The sequence below is a fragment of the Alexandromys fortis genome, unplaced genomic scaffold (assembly GCF_014885135.2).
Source record: "Alexandromys fortis isolate MF-2015 unplaced genomic scaffold, M_Fortis_MF-2015_v1.1 scaffold_51, whole genome shotgun sequence".
Classification (NCBI taxonomy): Eukaryota; Metazoa; Chordata; class Mammalia; order Rodentia; family Cricetidae; genus Alexandromys; species Alexandromys fortis.
In genome coordinates, this window is record NW_026067925.1 from 3,477,752 (window position 1) to 3,501,786 (window position 24,035).

General features: G+C 40.7%; 1 protein-coding gene across 2 annotated transcripts in view; it reads right to left on the reverse strand.

The window, feature by feature from the left end:
• Rgs7 (regulator of G protein signaling 7) overlaps positions 1 to 24,035 on the reverse strand; it is a 351,190-nt gene that overhangs the window by 238,364 nt on the left and 88,791 nt on the right. The gene's annotated exons all lie outside the window — the stretch shown is intronic.

Consider the following 24,035-nt stretch of genomic DNA (forward strand, 5'->3'; position numbering starts at 1 on the left):
AGTAGAAAAAAAAAAAAAGTCACCTAGACATTGAGTTGCTATTTATTCGACAGTCCACACTCCCTTTACCTGACAGTGGTTAATCTCCAACTCTACTGTAAATAGGAACCGCATTTCGACCTTTGGTAGTCTGTGTTTTACCACCTGACTGCTATGTGGTTGGCTCCGTTCTGCAGTGCTGCTCAGCACTGAAGACCACGTTTCAGCGTGATATTTAAATATACAACCAAACATATTGGCAGCTGTAATGCTTAACTCCGGGAATAAAGGTTTAAAGAGGAAGCAACCCCTGCCCAGAAGAAGCAACTCTAACCCAGTAAGATATTAGAGGCATAAGACTTATCACTGCATACATTTGCCTGATGGCCTTTTTTCCACCGCAATAAAAAGAAAAACAAAGATCCATTGCAGGCCAAGCAAATAGCAATGTTTGGGGTGGGTTTCCAGGCAAAACAATGTTCATGAGGTTTTCCAAATGATCTTTTCTTTCCCTTCCCTTTTCTTTCCATTTCTTTCTCACTCCCTCCCTCCTTCCCTCCCTCCCTTCCTCCCTTCCTCTCTTCCTTAAACTTCCTCCCTCCCTCCCTCCCTCCCTCCCTCTTTCCTTCACCACCCTTCTTTCCTTCCTCTCTCTGGGCGAGGGCAGGGGGTGCGGTTATAGGGCAAGAGCTCTAGCCCTCCCTAGGAGGTTCTAATGTTCATTCAGGGTAATTAAAAAACAAAAACAGCCTCCCCATAAAGGAAATTGTCTTTTCTCCACCTTTCTCCCATCCTTCATAGGAAACACTACCCTGCCTATGTTCTTCTCATTCTGTAAATTGGATAGAGTTTCTAATCCCAGAATGTCTCTAGCCTGGGGGGATGGGAGACTCTTCACCACATGGCTATGCAGTCTTTAATATTATTAACACTGCCAGTTCCCTTTACGAGCACATTTGGACTGGAGATTTAGTTTCAACACCCCAACACCCACACAAATTGGCAAGTGTGGCCCCTTGTGCCCATAACCGAGTTGGGATCTGGGGGAGACAGGAGGATTACTGTGGCTTTCTGGCTACCAACTTTGATGGTGGGGTAGGGCTGTAAACTTCAGGCTCAGTGAGAAACCCTGGTTCAAGGAAATAAGCTAGAGGGCAATAGAGGTGGCACCCAATGTCCGGGTTTACATGGCCATGACATGTACACACACACACAAACACACACACACAAACACACACACACACGCATACACCCTGTGCCTATCACTCAAAATTTAGAAGCCCAAACCAAGTTTATGTACTACAAATAAATAAATTAATAAAAAGTCACAGAAGAAGGAGGAGAAGGAGGAGGAGGAGGAGGAGAAGGAGAAGGAGAAGAAGGAAAAGGAGAAGGAGGACAAGAAGGAGGAAGAGGAGGAGAAGAGGAAGAGGAGGAGGAAAAGGAAAAAGAGGAAGAAGAAGAAGTAGAAGAAAAGAAGAAGAAGCAAATATAAAATGCCTGTAAGCCTCTCCCTTAAACTTTTTTCCTGTGGCCATGATAAAACAGGCTTTCTCGGTGCTCAGGTACTGAGCAACACTCTTGGTGCTTTTGTCTGCCTGCCTTTTGTTTAATTTTGGGACCCTGAGCTCAAAGGAGCCTCTTGTCTCTGGCAAGGAAAAGCTGGGAGTGGAAGCATTTCTGGAGCAGATGTGGTAGGGCCTAGTAGACACTCCACAGCCTGGGTCCTCTCTTGGGCTCATATCTAAGTATGGTTTACAGTGTCTGTCCTTTATTGGGAAGAGTGAGTTATCTGCTGAGTCTATTTGGTGGAATATGGAGGTACAAAGGTCACATCCAGGTCCACTTGGTGAAATCTACTCATTCATGTTTGTAGTGACTCATTTCATCTGTCAGCTTGGCCAGGCTACACTTCCACATCCAGGTCAAACATCATCCAGGGTGTTTCCCTGAGGGTGGTCTAGGTTTGATTGACATTGACCCAAAGGAGTGGTAGGCTTTGGGTAAAGCAGATTGCTCTCTGGTATTTGGGCCAGCCTAATGCAATGGAATAAAAACATGCTTTCTCCCAAATAGGAAAGACTGGGGAGGCAGGGGAACTCTGGATTTCAACTATACTATCAGCTTTACTCTGCATCTCTGAACTTTTATCCCATCTTGTCACAAAAGTATCTCTCTGGTTCCCTCTCTGGTCTCTCTTTAGATACACACACACACACACACACACACACACACACACACAGAGAGAGAGAGACAGAGATACAGAGAGACAGAGACAGAGAGAGACAGAGACAGGGACAGAGACAGAGAGATACTTTGTGCACTACAGGAAGACTCTGAATTATTCTATTTCTCTGAAAATGCTAACAATTGTTTAGGAAAAATTATAAAAATTAGCAACATAAAATGGGAATCCACCTGCCAACCAAAAACATCCACATTGAATTTGTCCTGAGTACTAAATAAACTGCAGTTGAATTAGGAAAGCTATTGAGATTTGTTAATTAGTTGGTTGTAGCCACTGACTTGTGTGTATATATTTGCATGCTTGGAAGTGCTTGACCACTGAGCTACATGCTCAGCCCATGAGCTTTATATAAAGTGACTAACAGAGCCTATGCTGCATTCAATGGCATTGACATGCCCTTTGAAAGCACAGCTCTACACAATGGTTCTCAGGTTTTGCCTGAGAACACCAATGAAATGAAATGAAACATCACTCATAAGGCTAATGGTTCCACCAGGCAATGGTAGTGCACACCTTTAATCCCAGCACTCGAGAGGCAGAGCCAGGTAGATCTCAATGAGTTCAAGGCCAGCCTGAGATACAGAATGAGTGTCAGGACAGCCAATGCTACACAGAGAAATCCTACCTCAAAAAAACAAAACAAAACAATCAAACAACCAAAAACCAAAACAAGACAAAATGATGGTTCCATTGAGTTCTAAAGTATAGCCTGGTCACTAAAATTTCTAAATGTTCTCCAGGTTACTCTAATATGCAGATCTGCTGAAGAACCATTGACCTAAAGAACAGAGACCAGACATAAGAACTAACAAAGAAGATAAGTCAACAGTGGTCTATAGATAAAACTTCCTATATGAATGACCAGCATGGTATGCTTTTACCAAATCAGAACTCGTTATTATTCTTAGTACAGCCAGCATCACATGCATTATCCAATATCACCATCAATCCTCAAAACAAATCTGCTTCTCAAACAGCATGATCCTGCCCTAAAGATGAGAACCAAAATAAAAGGCCAAGTAGGTCAAATGGTTCAAAGCCACACAGCTACAGGATAGTGAGCATCTAGGCTCTGAACCCTAAGCTGTAACACATCCATTATCCTGAGGAAAACGCTCTGATTAATACAATAAGATCATTATGCAATCATTCATCAGGTCCCTAAAATATTGCACTCAGTCTCCAGAGCCGCACATAAAAAAAAAATGACAGCAAAATTTGGGGAGTGGAGAAAGAAAGACATCACTGCAGAAGAGGAGGGAGAAAGAAGGGACAAGTAACTTTAAGGATGTTTGATAAAGCCTCAAGGAATCATATTAACTTTTATTTACCTAAAATTATATATATATGATTATACACATCTTAAACATGTAATTATATACCTTAAATTTATATAATACAACATAAATTACATATAGAATTTGTACTATATGTTTTAATGAAGTGAATATATATCTTAAATGAAGTTATGCCACTTGTGTTTCCAATGGTCCCTACAAGAGCCATGGACTATCCAACTGAACCTCAGTACCAGGTATGAGACACCTTTGTCTGAGCTGCTGGTCAGGGTAATCTAAGTGACTCTCCAAACAATAAAGACCATTCTTGTTGCCCTTGCTTGCCTCTCAAAGGTTGAAGACAAATTCTTATTGCTGAGGACATAGCACATTTTAGATGCAGAACTTGGAAGGTGGAAGATGGACTTAACCTGAAACTCTCCTGAGTTCTGGTTTTTGTAGTATCAGCTGCTGTGCACGCTGCCAAAGAAGGGGAAAAATCAACAGTCCTATGCAGTTGTGATGCCCATGAATCACGATGAATCCCTCAGCAGGATAGCCCTAACAATATAACAGCGCATTCCTGTTTTGGCAGGAGCTGACAGCTGTCTGGTTGAACTTAAGTCCCACTCAATAGGAGTTCAGTACTGGAAACTTGCCAACTATCTGGGGCCAGTGAGGTCATGGGTCTTAGAGGAGAACATACTAGTGGCACTTCACTAGACCAGCAAAATTCCCAACTGCATTCTAAAACTTGGCATTATACCCCGAGGTTAGTACAGCTCTTACCCTTTATCAAATGATCTTCTCTGCAGTAAACCAAGGCCATTCTAGAAAACCACAACTCATTATAATGCAGAGATAATTACGCATAATGCATGTTGTGGGAGATCTGAGACCCCATGGATACAACTACAGCCCAGCCTCTGTACCTGAGGCCCAGGGAACATTGAGAAAGAGGGAGCAGAAAGATTGTAACAAGTAGAGGACAAGGAAGTCTACTGCAAAGTTGTGTCTCCTAGAAAGAACAGAAACTTTATAACCGTGATTCCTCAACAATATGATAGCCTAAGGAAACACCTGAATGATAGCAAGAGCAATAGACATGCTAATGCAAAGCAGAAGAAGAAACTCTTGTAGGATTTTATTCCTAGACAAAGAACTACAGACAACTAATGCCTGCTGAAGGAGGGAAAACCATTTTTTCCCAGGAAGATCCCCTTAACTGGTTATTGTATAGCAGGGTCAGCTCTGAAGTCATGTACATGAAGGCAATATGAAACAGACTCAACAGGCTATATTTATATGTTTGCATATATAACCATATATGTGTAACAATGATAATCAAATAAAGAGAGGATACCAGTTTGAGAGGAGGGGGAGAGACATGGGAGGGGCTGGAGGGAGAAGATAAAGAGGGAAGAAAGGGGAAAAGTGACGTCATTATATTTTAATCAAAATAAAACGGGAAATTATGCATAGAGGGAACAACCATGTTGCGAGCATAACGGACAGATACAAAGGGAATGGAAGGATTGGTGGTGGGAGGCAAAGTTAACTAGCTGAAAAAAAAAGAATGTTTGAAGAAATCCAGCACGATAGTGTATTCAAATAAGAAACACTGAAGTAGGGAACTAGCTTATTCCTCTGATGCCCGTGTGGTTATATCAGGACAATCAACTGAACGAGAAAAAAGGAAAGTTTTAATTAATTATTAATTGATGTGAAAGGACCTTTCTCTTTTTATTACACTTTACATTTATTTGTGTGTGTGTGTGCATGTGCATATGCATGTGTCTATGTGTGTGTGCACATACACCCACACACAGCCCAGTACAAGCTTGGAGGTCAGATGACAACTTGGGGATGGGGGGTTGTTCTTTCCTCCCACCGTGAAGGTTCTAGTTATCAAACTCAGGCTGTCAGCTTGGCAGCAAGCAGCTTCACCCCCTGAGCCATCTTGCTGGCCTTAAAAGACCTTTTGATAATTGGAACTGCACTGAAAAGGCCTAGAAGGGCTGCTGGGAGGATTCAATGAGAAAGTGTCATTTTTAAGCATGAAAAAGACTGAGTATTTTTATGTTCTATTATCACATTTGTAAAGGTCCCATCTGGTGAAAAGTTCAAGTACATTCTGAAAGTGTGGTTCTGCAAAAGATGGTGACCAGAGAGAAGGTCAATAGGACCCATTCTTGTCCTTACATACGCTGGGTTGCCAGGAACGGGCGTTTTGTGACCTGTCTTTTCTAAGTGCTGGTGAAACAGAACACATACAATGTATTTATATAACAGACAATTCCAGAGTCATTTTACGGGACCTATAGCTTCTTCCTCACTGTCACAAAATCAGAGAAAAGCCACAGGATGCCCTTAGTCAACAGTAGTTTGCCCAGTATTTAATAGACTTGAAAACGTCTACTTTGTGTGAATATAAAACCATCAAATACATAGTTGGGACAGGATGATTCCTGAGACCAAGTGGAGACCCCTGCCTCACCTCCTTAGGCTTGTACACAACCACTCTGTCCTGTTTCTTAAATCTGCCTTGTCTTGTCTCCCTCAAAGCTTTTTTTTTTTTTCTAAACAAGCCCATTAAAATTTGAATTTCCTACCTGGTAATTGCAATATACTCAAAATGTATTCAACAAGAGTCTGATATGGAAGTTGCCTAGACCCCCCAAAAGTTGTTAGTGGTCCCACACTCAGAATATAAAGAACTGTGGATTCAACATAGAAAAAAAATACACTTTTATATAAGTCTACATAAGGCTAAAATAAAAGAACCACGCTCAAGTTCCCTAAATGCCACATACAATTCTCAAGAGACACAAATAGTATACATATTTCCTGTCTTTATTTATTTATTTATTTATTAAAGATTTCTGTTTCCTGTCTTAAGCCACAAAGAACCAAAATTTAATGCTGTAAGCATCAGATCTAAATAAAATAAAAAGGTTTGCTGTGTGTGTGTGTGTGTGTGTGAGAGAGAGAGAGAGAGAGAGAGAGAGAGAGAGAGAGAGAGAGAGAAAGAGAGAAAGAGAGAGTTATTTTGCTTTTTTGAGAGAAGAGAGAACTATTGGAGAAATACAACACAAAAGAGAATAACTTTCAAGCTTCTGTTCTCTCCTATCGTGCGGGCTCTGGATTGAACTCAGTTCATCATGTTGTTGGCGAGCACCTTTAATCCCTGGCCTGAAAAGGCCTTTCAGTAGTCAGAACGGCCTTGAGATCTAACAGAGTTCCTTAGACAAACTGTTGAGTTGGATGTTCAGCATCTTCTCCTATGTGACAAGAATACCAGGAGCAGAGTGGTCTTGCTGTCATTTACTGTATGCCTAAGATGTGGCCTCAAGAACGGGCTCTGCAGATACTGGCGGGGCAGCTGAAAGCTTGAATGGGAGAAGGAATGGGTAGACTTTCAGTAGGGAATGTGCGATGAGCCTCGCAGCAAGATATCACAGGTCTTCCTGTGACTGTATTTCCAACAAGCCGCTCTCGGAGCGTATGACTTACTTAGTATCTTAAAGTTCATGTTGACAGAGAGGGTGAGGAATGAATGCTTCCTGGAGCTGGTTATTTCTGACTTGTGAGCTGCCGTGATCAACAGTGCTAACAGTCCAGCCCGCGCTAGTTATCAACAGGGAGCTGTGTGCCAACTTCCACATTGCAGTTTCCATGGTAAGATGGCTCTCTGTTGTAGCCACTGAGGAAAGAGTGCCATTTAGCACCAAGGAGAGGACGAGACGACTTCCTTCACTGCTGCTAACATGCGAGGCTTTCTCAGGAAAGCTGGCATTTGAACACTACCCCAAAGGTGGGAGAGAGGCCAGCAAAGTCCGCACATGATCTAGAGAGCATCGCGTCATTTGCAGGGGCAGTCATGTGGCTCAGTAGCAGAACAAGAATAATGAAAGCCAGAGAACCCCTTCATCTGCTCATCTGCAAAGTGTCCGGGCCTGAGGAGGGCCATCTTGTCCTCTGGGTGAAAAACACAGAATGTTTGTTGCAGACAGCAAATATTCTTCTAAAATGTGTAAGGCAATAAATGCCCTATTGTCACAGGATGCCAGCCTTGAACTAGGCTAGAAGAAAGCCAGTGTCCTTGACTGTGAATGCTTGTTGTTGCCATTCTTGAGAGAAAGCAAAGGACAAAGGGTTTGGTGGGAAGGATGAGCGGATCTTTTTCCAGCACCTACTAGAAGTCGTCATGGGAAATAGGATATAGCCAGTACACCTCTACACTCACAAAGCTTACATGCATAATATACATAGAAGTTAATCCATAATCAGCTTTCTCAATTACAATTATAATGAGTGTTATTAGAAAACTGAGGTACTAGAAATTTGATAGGGAACTCTGACCTAGTTAATTCCAAGAAGAGGAACCACTTGAGTTGGGCATTAACTAAACAAAGCCTTTACTTATGGGAGACACTGTCACCCATGACAGAAAAATAATAATCTTGGAGGTCTTTAGAATATGAACTGGCAAGGGAAAGTTTACTGGACTCTAGATTGCTAGAATTCACTTACACATGCTAAAGAATGTTTTTCTAGGAAGGACAAAGCCATGGCAAAACCAAGCCCATATACAGGATAGATCCACATATGCAGTGCTCTGGAAGAATAGGAGACCTGTGGAGGGTCAAAGGATCCAGCTACCTCAAACGTCTCCTATCACAGATAAAATCTCACAGAGCTCAAACAGGGGGGCCTACCAAAGGATGCCATGGCTGGAGCAATGCCCCTGGGAGTGTGATCAAATTCATCCGCAGGTAAAATAAGTTAGGACAATATGAGAGGGCGTGGGTATGATTTGTCAGATAGAACTGGCAGTAATAGGTGGTGCCTGAAATCTGAGGACAGAGGTTGGTGCTATACAAAATATCACTTTCCTGTGTTAATAGGAAGCAGAAGCTGCAGCCAGCTCTAACAGTCTGACCAGACAGGGTAATGTGGCTGAGGCACATCATCATCCACCAAGGAACAGGACCAGTGCCCTTAACATTGCTATGCCGGACAAGTTGTGCACCAATTTCCAGACAATGGTCCCAAACAAGAACAGCTGGGCCCACCCCACCAAGACGTAGAAAATGTGGAAAATGGACAAGCTACTCTATAAGCCATCTGCTTTGCATAATTTCTACCTGGGCCGCCATTGAGCAGAAATAAACCATCTCTCTATACCACGTCCAAATTCCTGACTCACAGATCCAGTAAGCACAATAAGACAGGTGTACCAGCTGGAGAGGATTCTATTACTCAGAAGTAAATTGCAAAAAATAAATGTCACCTCATTTTTCTCATAAAGACTGTGGCCAGTGGGCCCAGCAAACAGATGGCAAACCCAAAGCACAGACAGACCAAACCGGTTTGATCACAGCATCCCAAATGGCATTGAAGAACTGTGGCAACAAGATGACCATGCACATACACCAGAGGGCACTTCTGCAGAGGAAGCAATGATCAGGATGTTACGGTATAGTAAGTAAAGGAACTCATGGGGAGGTTGAGATTCCCTGGAACAACCCTTTCCAAAATATTAGATCCAGAAGGACACAGTAAAAAAGAAAAAAATCCACATGTGTGGGAAGGAGGCTAGAGCTCATGAGATCCTGTATGTGGGACTCTTCAAATAGGAGGAATTCAGGAAGGAGACCAGCAGGAAAGCCAGTAACATTTAAATAAGACCTCTCTCAAATTTAATAGACTCAGAGTAACCTTGATTTCCTGGTTTTGAACTATGATTACCTAATGTGAAAATCTAGATGAGGGGAAATACAAATTGCTGTTTTTGCCACTTTTTACAAGTCTAGAACTACATTTAAAAGAGGTCTTTTTGGAAAATAGAAGAAACCGAGGGGGAAGGAAGGAGGGAGGGAGAAAGTGAAGCCAAAATAAGGAAAGGGAGGGGAAGGGAGAGGAGGGGAAGAGAAAAGAAGGGAAGAGAAGGGAGGGGAGAGGAAGGACAGGGGAGGGATGAGAAGAGAAGGGGTAAGGAAAGGAGGCCAGAGGAGGGGAATGGAGAAGAAGGGAAGGGATGGGAGGGTATAGGGAGGGAAGGGAAGGGTAGGGGAGAGTAGGGGAAAAGGTGGGAAGGGGAGGGGAGGTAAGAGGCTTTGACAGCTTGGAGAACCCTAATGCTTCCACGTATTGCTTTTTTTTTTTTTTTTTTTTTTTTTTTTTTACTGCTGACTTTCTCCATCGCTGATAAAGCCAGAACAGATGGCCCCTGATTTCTAGTTCAGCCCCTGCTTTCCCTCCAAGAAAGAGGACTATCACAGGGTGGCTATTGCTTCACACCCAGGACATTCTGAGAAAAGGAATTCAGGAAGCAGATGGTGGAAACCATCTACAGTGATGGAATCTCGAACCTTCTTTTTGGACCTTGGGATCCTGGCAGCCACAAGCTATGATAGCCATGAGTCTGCCTGCACTTCCTCAAGTCTGTTTGCCCTCCTTTAGAGGGAATACCCCCTCTGTAGTTGGGCACCTCTGTTATCTGCCTGCAGCCAACAGCTAGCAAGAGACCCCTGAAGCTGCCTTCCCAAGCTAAGTGAGCTGCTTTAAATATTTGAAGAGACAGAAATGGGCCTGCACTAGTGAAAGGTTAATAAAATATTTAAAGAACCTTTTTCTAAAGGCGCCATAGGCCACTTCCTTCTTTGACCTTGGGGAAAGATGGGTCTTCTTGGTTTACCATGTGAATTGAACTTGACTGGTCTGGGAACTCTGCCATACCATAACAAGGAGAGTGAGGGAGAAACTTCCAGGAAATCACCAAAACTATTTTAAAATAATTCTGACAATTAAGGCTATAAAATTCTGGGGAATATTCATCAGGCTCACCTATGAAGATAGAGCTGCTACCTGTCCACAGCTGCCATAGGCCTGACCTCCTCCCTTGTGCTCTACCCATGACTGAGGAGCTAGCACACGAAACAGCATCTACACTTCATTGTAAAGACTGTGGCTCCATGCACAGAGTCCAGCTACCACAGGATCAAAAAACCCCTACAGTTCACAAAAGTAGGCATCCCATCAACCCATATGTCAGGTTTCTTTCAAAAAAAAAAAAAAAGACTATGTGTGGTGTACGTCTGGAGCAGGGCATGCAAATGAATGCGGGTAACTTCAGAATCCAGAGAATCTTCTAGAACTGGATTTACACATTACTATGAACTAACTACACAGTTGTTGGGACCATTTGGAGTCCTGGCCTCCAGCTGCTCTTCCCCGCTAGAGATCTTTACTTTCCTTCTGATTTGAGTTACTAAAAGCTGTGTCAAAGCTGTTTACCAGCTCTGCTTCACGAACATGTGTTGCCTTGCCTTGAGGATCAGAGGATAAGGTTTTCACCTGTGGGCCCACTTGACTGTTGGGTATATAAGCCTCCATGGTGCTATTGAATAAAGGGCTTCTTACCAGTGACTAAAGGTCCATGTCTCTGTCTGTGGGTGTTTGTGTGTTTCAACCTCCAGCCTCTGGCCGGAAGCTCATGAACTGTATCATAGTGCATAGAGCACAGATGGGCATTGTGCACGGCACACAGTGTGGGTACTAGAAAGCAAATTCAGACCCTTTGCAAGAACAGTATGTGATATTTAACCACTGAGACATCTCTCCAATCCCAGAGTTTCTTTTGTGGACTAGATTGTTCCATTCCTGCCATAATGGGGTTACTCTGCCTGAAGTTTTTATCCCGAGACCCGTGAAAATTCTTCATTAATGCAAGTCCTCATAGACATCACATAGGACTCATTCATAGGCACAGGAGCTAAACTTTTCTAGAAGCTACAACTGAGTGTGCTATAGGATCCACATGCTCTAAGGGGCATCTTCCACCCCTACAACTCTGTCCTCCTGTTGAGCTCAAGGCTGTCTACTGGTTAATTCCTCATGGCTGTGATAAAATGCCCAAAAGAAGCAACTTAAAGAAGGGAGAATTTAGTTTGGCTCATGGTTTGAGGGGGTACTGTCCATCATGGCAGGGAAGGCAAGGGTAAGGGAGGAGTGGCTCATGGTGAGAAGCACAGAAGAGTGAGGTTGTTGGTTATATGGTGTTAAGTCAGTAAGCAGAGCACAAAAGGCTGAAACTGGCTACTCCATGACCCATAAGGCCCAACTCGTGGCAAAAGACTTCCTTCTTTAGATTTAGTATCCCCTCAAAATGGACCTACCAGCTGGGGCCTCTCATACTCATTCAATGCCTGAATATTTTAATAGGATTAAAAATGGTTGCGCTTAAATTATATTCTTTGAAAATTAGTTATCCTTGGGCTTTCAGGGTCAATCAAAATTGTATATAATTAGGAATCCCTATTCTCAAGGCAAAAAAAAAAGCGAGGTGATTAGCTTTGCGAGCATTTACTCTTATTGTCACTTCTTCCTATTGTGGGAGAAACCATTCGCTCTCTTTTAAATTGTCGTTGCGTATATTCATTGTGCTTTGGACTGTGTTGCATAAGGACAGTCTATACTTTGAACACATGCACACCAATTAGTCTTTGTTCCCATAGACAGTTCCCTTTCTTTCACGTTACATATGCATACATGGTTTTATATATTTATATAAAATCTAGCAACTACAAATTAAAGAAAATATGTAATATGACTTAACTTAATACAATTCTCTCCAGTTGTACCTGGTTTCCTGAAAATGTCATAATTTTGCTCTTTATGGCTGAAAAATATTCCATAGTGTATATAAGATGTAACATGTTTCTTACCTGCCCCTCTCCTGTTGGACATCTAGTTTGGCTCCACAACTTAGTGATTGTGAACAGTATTGCCATAAACATTGCCAAATATCTCTGTAATAAGTTGAGTTGGGAGTTCTTGGGGAAAACGTTCAGAAAGGAATAGCTGGATCTTGTGGTAGACATTCAATTTTTTCCTGTCTTCAAAAGTTCTCACACTAATTTCCACAATGGCTGCACTAGTTTACTTTCCCATCAGCCACCTGTAAGTGATTTGTCCCCTTTGTTCACATCCTCAGCAGCATTTACTGCTCTTTGTTTTCTTGAGGACTGTCATTCTAACAGGGATGAGAGGGAATTTCAATAGAGTTTCAATTCCCCTTCTCTGATGGCCAGAGAAGTTGCACATGTTTTTGTCAAAAAATTCTTTTCTGCATCTCTTGAGATGGTTGTGTGACCTCTGTCTTTGATGTCATTTATGTGACCTATTACAGTTATTGACACACCCCCATATTTCTGGAATGAAGTCAATGATCAGTACATTTCTTGAAAGGATAGGGGGCTAATATTGATCATCAACTTGACAGGACCTAAAATTGCCAAGAAGACAAGTCTCTGAAGATGTCCATGAAGGGGTTCTAGATTTTGTTTAATTGAACTGGGAAGCTCACCACTCTATTTGCTGGTACATCAGACCAAGTCAAAAAGAGACAGCAGGCTGAGTACTGACCTTCACCTCACTCTGCATCCTAAATGTGGATGTAATATAATAAGCTGCCTGAAACTCCTGCTGCCACGATTTCCATGCCATAGTAGCTATATCATCAAACTATCAGCCAAAAGAAAAGTTGCCTTAAATTGAATTTTAAAGATATTTTGTCACAGTTGTAAGGAAAGAACTAACAGAGCTGTGTTTTCTGATTGGTTTGCAAGTATTGCTATGGAAAGTTTTTGCACCTAAATTTATCAAGGCCATTGGAATATGAGTCCTTCTGGGACCTGGACTTTTGTTCATTGAGAAGTATTTTTATTACTTTTTCAATCTCATTGTTGATTGTAGGTCTGTTGAAAAATTAATCCACTTTATTTAGAATTTAATCCACTTTGTTTAGTGAATTGTATAGGTTTAAGGTATGTCCTAACGACTTTCTGAGTTTCATTGGCACCTGTTGGAATCTTTCTCTTTTCATCTCTAATTGTATTAATTTGGTCATTCATTCACTCCCATTCTTTGGTTGTTTTTGGCTAAGGGTATATCAATGTTCTTTATCTTTTCGAACAATAAAGTTCTTGTTTTATTGATTCTTTGTATTCTTTTTTTTTTAATTTCCATTTCACTAATTTCCACCCTGATCTTAATTGCCTCTCTTCATTTACTGATTCTGGGTTTGGTTTGGTTTCTTCCCTGAACCCTAATGTTTAATGCAAGGTTATTTATCTGAATTCTTTCTAGTTTGCTAATGTAAGCATTGGTAGCCACAAGCTTCTCTCTTAAGGTTGTTTTCACCGCATCCCACAGATTTGGGGTGTTGTGTTTTAATATTCACTTGATTCTATGATCTTTTTCTTTCTTTCTTGAGTCCTTTGATGATTATATCCTCAGTCAATTATGTGTTGTTCCACAATTGGGTTATTTTCTGCCATTTCTCTTGCTGGTTTCTAGTTTTATTCAATTATACTGAAAAGAATTTCTATTCCTCTAATATGTTGTTCTTATTTTTCTAGGCTTATGCATCATATTTGGCATTTTGAACAGCTTTATAATGTTCTGTCCATGTTTTGTTATTAATTCATCTTTGTAAGCAGCTGAGTATTCAGTTCCTCTGCCCTGTCTTCAACCCCTGATAATCTATTCTCACCCGATCCATTCTGCTGATGGATCTTTGTGTAGGGCTTATTTGCTTACTGAACTTTTCATTTCCAGTATTTCAGTTTTTTCAGTATCTATATCTCTTTATTGAATTCTACTTTCATATCCTGTATCAACTGCCTTACTTCATGCAGCTATTTGTTGTATCTTAGAATTCACTCAGAAATCTGTGTCCTCTTTGACCTCTTTGAGCATACTTACAATCTTTCTTTGACCTCTTTGTCTATGACTTCATATCATGCATCCTCCCTGTAGGCCTTTACAATGGGCTTAGCATGGTTTGGAGAAGTCATGCTTGCTTGGGTGCCTTTTTTCATGTTTCCTGTGGTTTTATATGGGGTCTTATGTACTGGAATTAGGTCATTAGTTCATTTATTTTAATCATAGTTACTCTTTTAATAGAAATACTTGCAACATTCAAGAAAGACTAGGTCATAGCAGAGTTGAGGTGTAATTTTTTTCTCTACTAGCCTGGTATTCATCCCCAGCACTCCTCAGAGACTAGAATACTGTTCCGCCAAACAATCACTATTAAAGAAATTCAATCAGACTATCTAAAACTATCCTGATCCTCCAAATGCTCAGATATAGTGGCCTCTATGGCAATTGAGCCTATATTCTTTGGGAAAGCCTATTAAAAGAAAAGTAAAAAAATGAAAGAACTGAAAAATAAAGTGAAAAAGAGACACTGATGAATGGAGGGAGGGAAGACAGAAGGGAGAAAGGGAAGAAAGGAGGCAAGGAAGGGGAAAGGGAGGAAGGGAAGGGAATCAAAACATGGAAAGCTGGTCTGCTCAGTTAACATTGGGACAATGAGGACTACTGAGAGCTCAAGAACAATGGCAATGGGTTTTTGAGCCTACTGCACGTATTGGCTTTGTGGGAGCCTAGGCAGTTTGGATGCTCACCTTACGAGACCTGGATGGAGGAGGGTGGTCCTTGGACTTCCCACAGGGCAGAGAACCCTGATTGCTCTTTGGGCTGACGAGGGAGGGGGACTTGAAAGGGGGGGGGGGAAAGGGGGAGGCGGTGGTGGGGAAGAGACAGAAATCTTTAATAAATTAAAAAAAAAATAAATTTAAAAAATCAAAAACAAACAAACAAACAAAAAAACATTGGGTATTAATGAAAGAAGCAGTAAACATTAAGAAGTGGGAGTTGGATGCTGGACAAGACTTTTAGAGAATGAAGGCAATGTATTCCCAACACTCTTGATGTTAGACCTTTGGTGTGGGAGAATTGTCTGTATTCTGTCAATCATGTTTTAAATAAATGCTGATTGGCCAGGTGGGAAAACAAGACAGAAAGTAGAGGTGGGGCAATGAGAACAGGAGTATTCTGGGAAGAAGGAAGCTCTTTCTGCACTCCTGCCAAGACCACAGAAGAAGCAGGATGTGATCTGCCCGGCTGAAAAAAGTACTGAGCCATGTGGCTAACATAGATAAGGATAATGGGTTAATATATGTTATAAGAGCTAATAAGAAGCCTGAGCTAATGGGCTAATAAGTTTATAATCTTATGGAAACCTCTGTGTGATTTTCTTTGGGACTTGCCAGCTGTGGGAACTGGGCAGGACAGAAACCCCAACAAACAAGGGCCTCATGTTACCATTCCTTGCATGGTTGGGTCACTGATTTGACAAATTGGATCACAGGTGGTGGTAATACTACTGGGTGATCCTTTGGGAGTCCAGTTGTGAATGCTATCTCCAACCTTTGTGATAGACTATCTTCCAAGTTCAGGCTGCAAATGCACTCCCCACCCTTGATCTTCTTTTGAAGACATCTCACTATTGCTCCAAACAAAAACAAAAAGAATAGGAAAGAGGATAAGAAAATCACCTGTTACCATCTCCTTAAAATGTCACATCAACTAAGAATCTATACCTATAATAAACAGTAACTTGATCAGGCCTTTTTGGTGCATGATTTCCCAAGGGTTTTTGTGATGTTGCTATTAGAGTTCTAGAAAATAATTATGAAGAAGACACTTCATATTTACAGAAATGTTATGATGAAAAATGAAATTTTAATTAGAACTAAAGTGGGCACAATTAATTCTGATTAAATTGACTGTTACATTTTATGTCCTAGAAATGGATAAATGAATAGATGCTCTTTCATTTTATAAAATGAAAAAATATTGGCAGAGTTTCCCCTGACTGGCCTCAAGGGTCATTTATATCATCCTCTTACCAAGCCATACTGGATAATTTATGGATAAATTAATAAACTAAAACTCATTTCCAATCTAGTTTTACCAAAAGCAACTTGAGAAATTTCTGACAAAAAAACAAAAACAAAAACAAAACAACAAAAAAAAAAACCCAACAGACAAGAGTCTAGAGAACTTCAAAAGGAACAACTTCTAGATGATGTTAACGAGGAAGACAGGAGGGGGTCTGGTCAAGAGAAAACAGACATCCACAGAGGCAAAGTTTGAAATGTACAGAAATTAGAATATTCATAACAAGTTACTTCTCTGTGTCTACTACTTAGACCTTCTTGACATAGCTGCTTTTTTCCCCTATGCACAAGGAAGGAATCAGACCAAAGACAAGCTTGGCCTCCTCCCTGCACCTGTCCTGGTTTCACAGTACAAAAGCCTGGTGGGGAAGAGGTGTTAATTCCTTTTCTATCCCTTTCTCCCTTACAGAGCCAGTGTGACCACATTCGTGCAATTATCCAACTCTACACTGAGGATCCCAGGCACAAAGCAATTGCTGCTAAACTTAATGATGATAGCAATATAACCCCAAATGCTGTGTAATGCGCTGCATCAAGAGCTACTCAAACTCTTTCCTGTAACACGTTTAATCCTCACAGCTTCGTGATGCAAGGGCTAATGTAATGGCTTTATTATTCTCATATAGATGAATAATCATGTCAGCGTCCCCCAACTGGATCGTGATTATTACTCCTTGAGTAAATGTAACAGGTCTCTAATTCCATAGATGAATCATCTCAGTTCATCCTTGGGCAGGACATGGAAGTCCCTGCCAGTAATCCCAGCGTTTTGAAAAGCTGAGGCAAGACTATCACAAGTTCAAGTTTTGCCAGAGCTAAGTTCAGAGCTAAGTTCAAGGCCAACTAGGACAACGTGATGAGATCCTGTCTCAAAATGAGAAGAGATGAAACAGGGCTGGCTGAGGATGTGCTTTTGTGGTAGAGTACTTGTCTAGCACAACAAGGAGCCTGAGTACTATCCTAAGTACAATAATAACAATAACAATGTCCTTCTGCACATTACCGTTGATCTCAATCTAAACAATAAAGGTAACCAACCACTTAGTCAGAATTTTTCGTCAATGTGACAAAATCCCTGACATAAAATGCTCGGCTCACAGTTTGTATCTGGAGATTTTAGTCCACAGTCACCTGGCTCCAGGCACTTGGACAGAGCATTAACGCAGCAAGAACATGTGGCTGTGGTGAACAGCATTTTCTTTTGTCACATGTGGGCAACAAAGTGAGGACGTCTGCACGTCCCAGTGTGCTGCCATGTTCCCTTTCCCCTGGGCCTTTGGCCTTCCAGGATAGCGCAGCCTACACTAAGGGCTCATGGTCTCCTTCCAGGGAATGCTCTGGGAAAACCTCCCAGAGATGCCCAAAAGCATGCTTCACCAATCCAGGAGCTTTCAAGGCAGTCAATGAGATAATCATGCTAACTGGAAAGAGGGTCTCTGAAGGAGGAAGCAGGAGGATCAGAAATTTGAGTATGACCTAGGAGATGTATCGAAACTCTTCAAGTAAAAAACAAATATCACATATGAGCTAATTCCAAATGTTTAAGTATCTTCTAACCTCATTATCTAAGGATACATTAGAAGCACCTAGAAGCATTTTCATAGAATCAAAGTCCAAACCTCAAGAAAAGGAATCGCTGGAGGAGAGTGTAAACGGGGGTACATTCAGAAGTCTCCCTGGGGTTCCTGGTTGGTTTTTGCAATTGGGATCACAAACCACTCTAATTAAGAACATGTTTTTTGTCTTCTGTGAGATAGTGTCTCCTAAAAATGACAGTGAATTTCACCCATGATACCACAACAATATGATTGCCTAACAAGACCTGAACAAAGACAACACCAGTACACATGCTAATGCCAAAGGAGAGAATCTAATGTCCCTCCCCACCTCTAGACAAAGAACTACAAGCAACTAAGGAATGACAAGAAAGGGAGACTTAGTCTTTCCTAGAGACAGGCCCCTTGATGGTGACCCAATATCAAAATGGTCATCCCCAAAATCATATACACTAAACAGGCTTAGAAGGTAGTATTTATATATTTATTTGTTTGTTTACCTATATAAATGTAATAATAACAATTAAAGACAAAGATGCCATGAATTTGAAGGGGGAAATTATAAGAAGGCCTGGTGGAAGGAAACAAAAGAGGAAAAGAATATTATTGAACTTTAATTAAAAAACTCAAAATAAACTTGAAAAAATTGTTGTTGTTGCTTTGTTAAAGAGCTTTGTGGAGATACAATTTTCATCCCATAGAACTTGCCCATTTTAAGTGCATAAGTCGACAATTTTTAGTGACCTCATCCTGTTAATCAATACTAGTCTGATTCTAGTTATAGAATAGTCTTATCATCTTGGACCACAAGAAACTACCTGTCTGTGGTGACATCTGCTTGCTAACATCAGTTCCCAAAAAACTCTGCCACTGTCCCTGTCGGCTTCCCTGTTCTGGTTAGTTCATACAAATGTAACCCTATATACTCGCTGGTCTATGTCAACTTGACACACGAACTAGAGTCATTGAAAGGAGAAAACATCAATTGAAAAGATGCTTCTGTAAGATCTGGTTGTAAGGCATTTTCTAAATTAGTCATTAATGAGGAAAGACCCAGCCCACTGTGGCTGTAGTCCTTGGTTCGATAAGAAAGCAGGCCAAGCAAGCCTTGGGAAGCAAGCCAGTAAGCCGCATTCCTTTATGACCTCTGCATCAGTTCCTGCCTCCAGGTTCCTGCCCTGTTTGAGTTCTTGTCCTAACTTCTTTGAAGATGAATAGTGATTTAAAAGTATAAGTCAAATAAACCCTTTCCTCCCCAACTTGCCCTTTTGGTCATGGTGTTTCATTACAGCAACCGAAACCCTAACTAAGACGCCCTGTAACTTATAGTCTATACAGCTCGGTATCTTTCATTTAGACTAACATTTCTGATATTAGGGTATAGAAGTGCTCAGCAATGATACATTACATAATATTATTTACTAAATTGCATCTGTCATGTGTATCTATCCATTTTGTCTTAGTCATTCGTCATTTGGTGGACATTTAGATATCTGAGTCTTTGACTATTATGAAAATTTCTATTATAAGCAAGTTGGAACAAGTTATTGCACAAATTGACATTTATATAGTGCATGTACCCCTTTCATTGTATATACATCCTTTTGAACTCCTAATTGCTTTTAGGGTGGTGGGTAGTCTATGGGGTATGAAAGGGCACTTCACGGTGGCAGTGGAGTCTGATTTCCTGGTAAATAATCCTGATAAATAATGCTGCTTCAATGACCATTTTTTATATAATTTTGGTGAATGGTCAACTCTGGTTTCTTCTCACTTTTGGGATGAATTATCTTATTAATTTATAACATTTTCTGTGTATTCTGAATATGTATCTTTCCCAGATAAATCATTTGCAAACACTTTCTCCTAAGTTGTGGCTTACCCATTCATTTTCTTAATGGTATCTTTTCAAGGGCAAAAGTTGTCCATTTTCACAAAGTCCAATGTATTTGTCTTCTTTTGGGGATGGTGATATTTTGGCATCCTAACTAAGAATTTATTGTCTTATCCAATATCATACACACAAAAAAAGTTCTACTTTTTCTTTCTGAAGCTTCATAATTTGACACTATGCTTAGGTCTATGTACCACTTGAAGTTAATTTTGTGTATGATGTAAGAGATGGATATAAATTCACTGCTTACAGGTAGACATCTATTTATCTTATTATTACTTACTGGGAAAGAAAATCACTATACTTACCTCCTTTGAATTGCCTGGACACATTACAATCACTGTCGCAGATTACTGGCTTACCAACAAAACCTACTGCCCTCTTATGGAACTCCTCTGGTGACATGAAATGAATTCCATAGCAAAATCCCTGTCCCCTATGCTGACGCCATTTCTTTGCATCTGTAACTTGCAATCTATGTTCCTTTATGCTGCTTTGTAGAGGAATATTTATTGCTTAAAATCAATACTTTGTTTCAAGTTAGCTATGACTTCATCCTCAAATATTTTTCTTAATTTTCTTTATCTTCTCTTACCATTTACTCTCCACTGAAATTCATACATGTTCATTCTATTATTTCTATGAAGCATTTTAACGGAGTACTCATATGGATATCAAGGAAATAAGAGCCATCATATATACAAAGACTACTAGCTGCTCATTGGTACCCATCCTTTTTGTCCAAAGCGATAGAGCCACTAATATTTTTATAGACCCATAGTAAGATACAAAAGGCATAACTGCACTTCCCCCATAGTTGCAGGCAGACACATGACTCTTTTGTAGACAGTAAGCATGAACTTCTCTAAAGAGCACCTAAAATGTCCCCTTCTTTCTTTTCCCTCTGTATTCCTTTCTCTTTCTTGCAGGCTAGAGTCAGATCTGCTAGGGAAAGCTGGTCAGAGATCCTGACCAAGAGACAGCCTTGGGAATAGAGAGACACATGTAGCCACAAAGCAGATCTGCTGGGAAAACGTTAAGTCTCCCTATATGACCCTACTTCTGGGACTTCCATTTTGAAAAGAACATAACTCTTGCCTTAAGCTGATGTTTCTTTGGGTCTCTGTTACCTATTACCAAACTTAATGCAAAGAGATATGTAAATCTAACTTGATACAACTTCAGTCCATGGTGCTGTGCCTACTACAGAGTGAATCTTCAAGTAGCACCTCCTGATATAGTGTGGGGAGGTAGTAAAAGGACAGGAAGTCTTCTTGAGTCCCCACCTTCTCATCCCGGCCTGCTTTACATGTTCACCAAAGTGATGTCCAGGACACTAAAGCCAGGCTTCTTATGGCGTAAAATTTTGCCTTCAGAAATCTCTCAGGTTATTGAGCACAATTTTTCCTCTTTTCATCCTAATGCTAATCAGCTCTTTGATTTTTTTATAGTTGAGGAAAGCAAATTTATTTAATAATTTCATGGATACTCAAGAGCCAGGAGCCTGAAATTAACTTTAATAACATATCTCAAAAAAAGTCATAGAACTAATAGTGATCATAGGATTGAAGCATCTAAATAGTTTGGTTCCACAGGTGACTACGTCAAGCTTCAGAGATGTGGCATGGTTAACTCCCAGTCACACCAATGTTGAATGGCAGAACTGATGTCAGAACCCATTCAATCAGGCCTCCCACTGTGTACGCTTGGAGTCAGTTAGGGCATCACTGATTGCAAAGAACAAACTACTCACGTAAGCAGAAGGCAAATGACCTTTTCAAATGTGAGGATTCACAGGATCTAAAGCCTGGAATGCACATGCACATGCGCTGGCATCTCTGCTCCTGCCTGGTTTCCATGGCAACCTCAGTTACAGGCCTCAGGCTGCTGTGACCAATGGAATGAATGGATGCACTACAGCAATTGTTATTGCTTTTCTTTTTTCATTCTGGTTGTGGTTTTTTTTCCCATTCAATGGCCATTCCCTTCCCTCATTCTCCCTGGTAGGCAGAATATGTGCCTTGGGCCTGTAGGTGAGAATTCCCCAATCTCTGTTTCCCTTAACTCAGTATAGAGAATGAGGCATGAGAAGAAGGCTCCTGAAGATGCTTGGGGGAAACAGGGTTTGGGGAAAGAGTACAAAGAAGAAAAGGAGAAGAGGGGAGGAAGGAGAGAAGAGAGAAAAGGAGGAGGAGAGGAAGAAGAAATGAGGGAAGCAAATGAATAGGAGAAGGAAAGAGAAGGAATATCCCTTCTTCACCGGGCTGCCCCTTGCTTCCTGCTTTTATAATTTTCAAAAATTTGTTTATGCATTTTGAAATTCTGCAGTTACAGAATATGAGATGACAAGTTAGAAAAGTAGCAGCCAGTTCTTTCAGGATAGTTGAAAGTGTGTTATAAGCCAGTTGAGTCTTCTATGGTGACTGAACCACACCCCTCCCTACCACTCAGCTCTCACTGCAGATCTCACTATGTGACATCATCCATTTTCTTGTACTTATAATAAGTTGGATGTATACTGTTTACAGCTACAAAGGACTCTAAGATCTTTGACAAATGGTCTAATTTACCAATTCTGGATTTTGTGCTTCTCTCTCAAAATCTAAGTGTAGAGATCAGACCAACACAAGGAATAGAAAGCTTCAGACTTCATTTTGTATGAAGTCAAGCCTGTTGATTTGTCTCTCCCATTGAAATACTGCTGACAAGGAAGAAACAGAATGCCCCCATATAACAAATGCCCTTAACTCACCCGTGTAACAGTATTCTGTACTGCTAACACAATGATAAGATCAATAAGTAACATAGTGTATGAAATTGCAATTGTCAGTATATGAGTTAGAACTTATAAGGGAATTGGTACACCATTTCCCCCTTCATTACTGTAAATGCTGATACTAACAACTAGCTTCAATAGTTACTCATCTTTTGGAGGGAGGCTGCTTGTCTGTTTCCTGGAACTATATTATTTAAATTACTGCTTGGTCCATTATCTCTAGCTTCTTATTTGCTAACTCTTGCATCTTAACCCATTTCTATTAACCTGTGTATCTCCATGAGGCTGTGGCTTACTAGGAAAAGTTCTAACATTTGTCTCCGGCCCAGGCTACATGACTTCTTTTAACTCCTCCTTCTTTCTCCCAGCATTCAGTTTAGTTTTCCCCGCCTATTTCTACTCCCTGCCCAGGCCCAAGACAATTTCTTTATTAACCAATGGTATTTACAGCATACAGAGGGGAATCCCACATCACTGCTGAGAGGTTTATCTGGGGCATAGTTCTGAAGGCTCAAGATCAGCTTCAGCTTTAGTGAGGACTTCACAGATAATGGCATGAGGGAGACAACGTCACCAGATAAACAACTCCAGAGTTATTCCAGGGTTGGACTTGCTCATACAATAAGCTCATTCTGAGGACAACTCTCACGAGAATCATATTGATCCCCTTTGCAGGAGTGCCACATCGACCTTTCAGTATCACAGAAACCCCATGTCCACTCTACTTCAACCTGTACCACCATATTGGGGACAAAGCTTCCAACAAGCAACCACTTGGGACAAACCACTTCCCAAAATGCACACAAGACACTATTATATAATATAAAATTTCACAATTTACAAGCCAATATAGAACTGTTATAGATGCTACTATCTCTTTGCTAGTTTGGTCCTAAAGATATATATACAATTTTATTACTTGTGTACTGTGGCATTAGTTCCTATTTATCTTACATAATCCATGGTTTTATATTTCTAATCTATACAATCATTGGTTATGAACAAGAAGGAACTCCTAACTTATTAATTAACGAATATCATCTATTTCTAACCCAGAAAGCACATCAAATTTGTACTGAATCTTATTTGACTTGAGAATGTATGAGGATTGCAGGAGTGATCAAACTCAGGCTGAAAGTTTCCCCATTTCCATCACATTCAACTTGTATCACTAAAGAAGTAACATGCAAGGTCTGAGTTTGCAGTTGATACAGGTTGGTGTCTGAACATAGGACTGAGTGGTAAAAGCATGCCATGACTCAAGATCTGAAGAGTTCTAGGAACTAAGCAAAATCTATATGACCTTTAATGTATATAAAATCTTGGAGTGCCAGATGGTGATGGAGTGTGGAGGCTGAAAATTGCAGGCCCATTTCCACCTTGTCTGACAGTCAGAGAGTTTAGAGATTACTCAAATGATTGACAAGCATAGTTGCCCATCCCAACTCAGGATGTAATTGCTTGATTCTTTTTTTTGTTTTGTTTTTGTG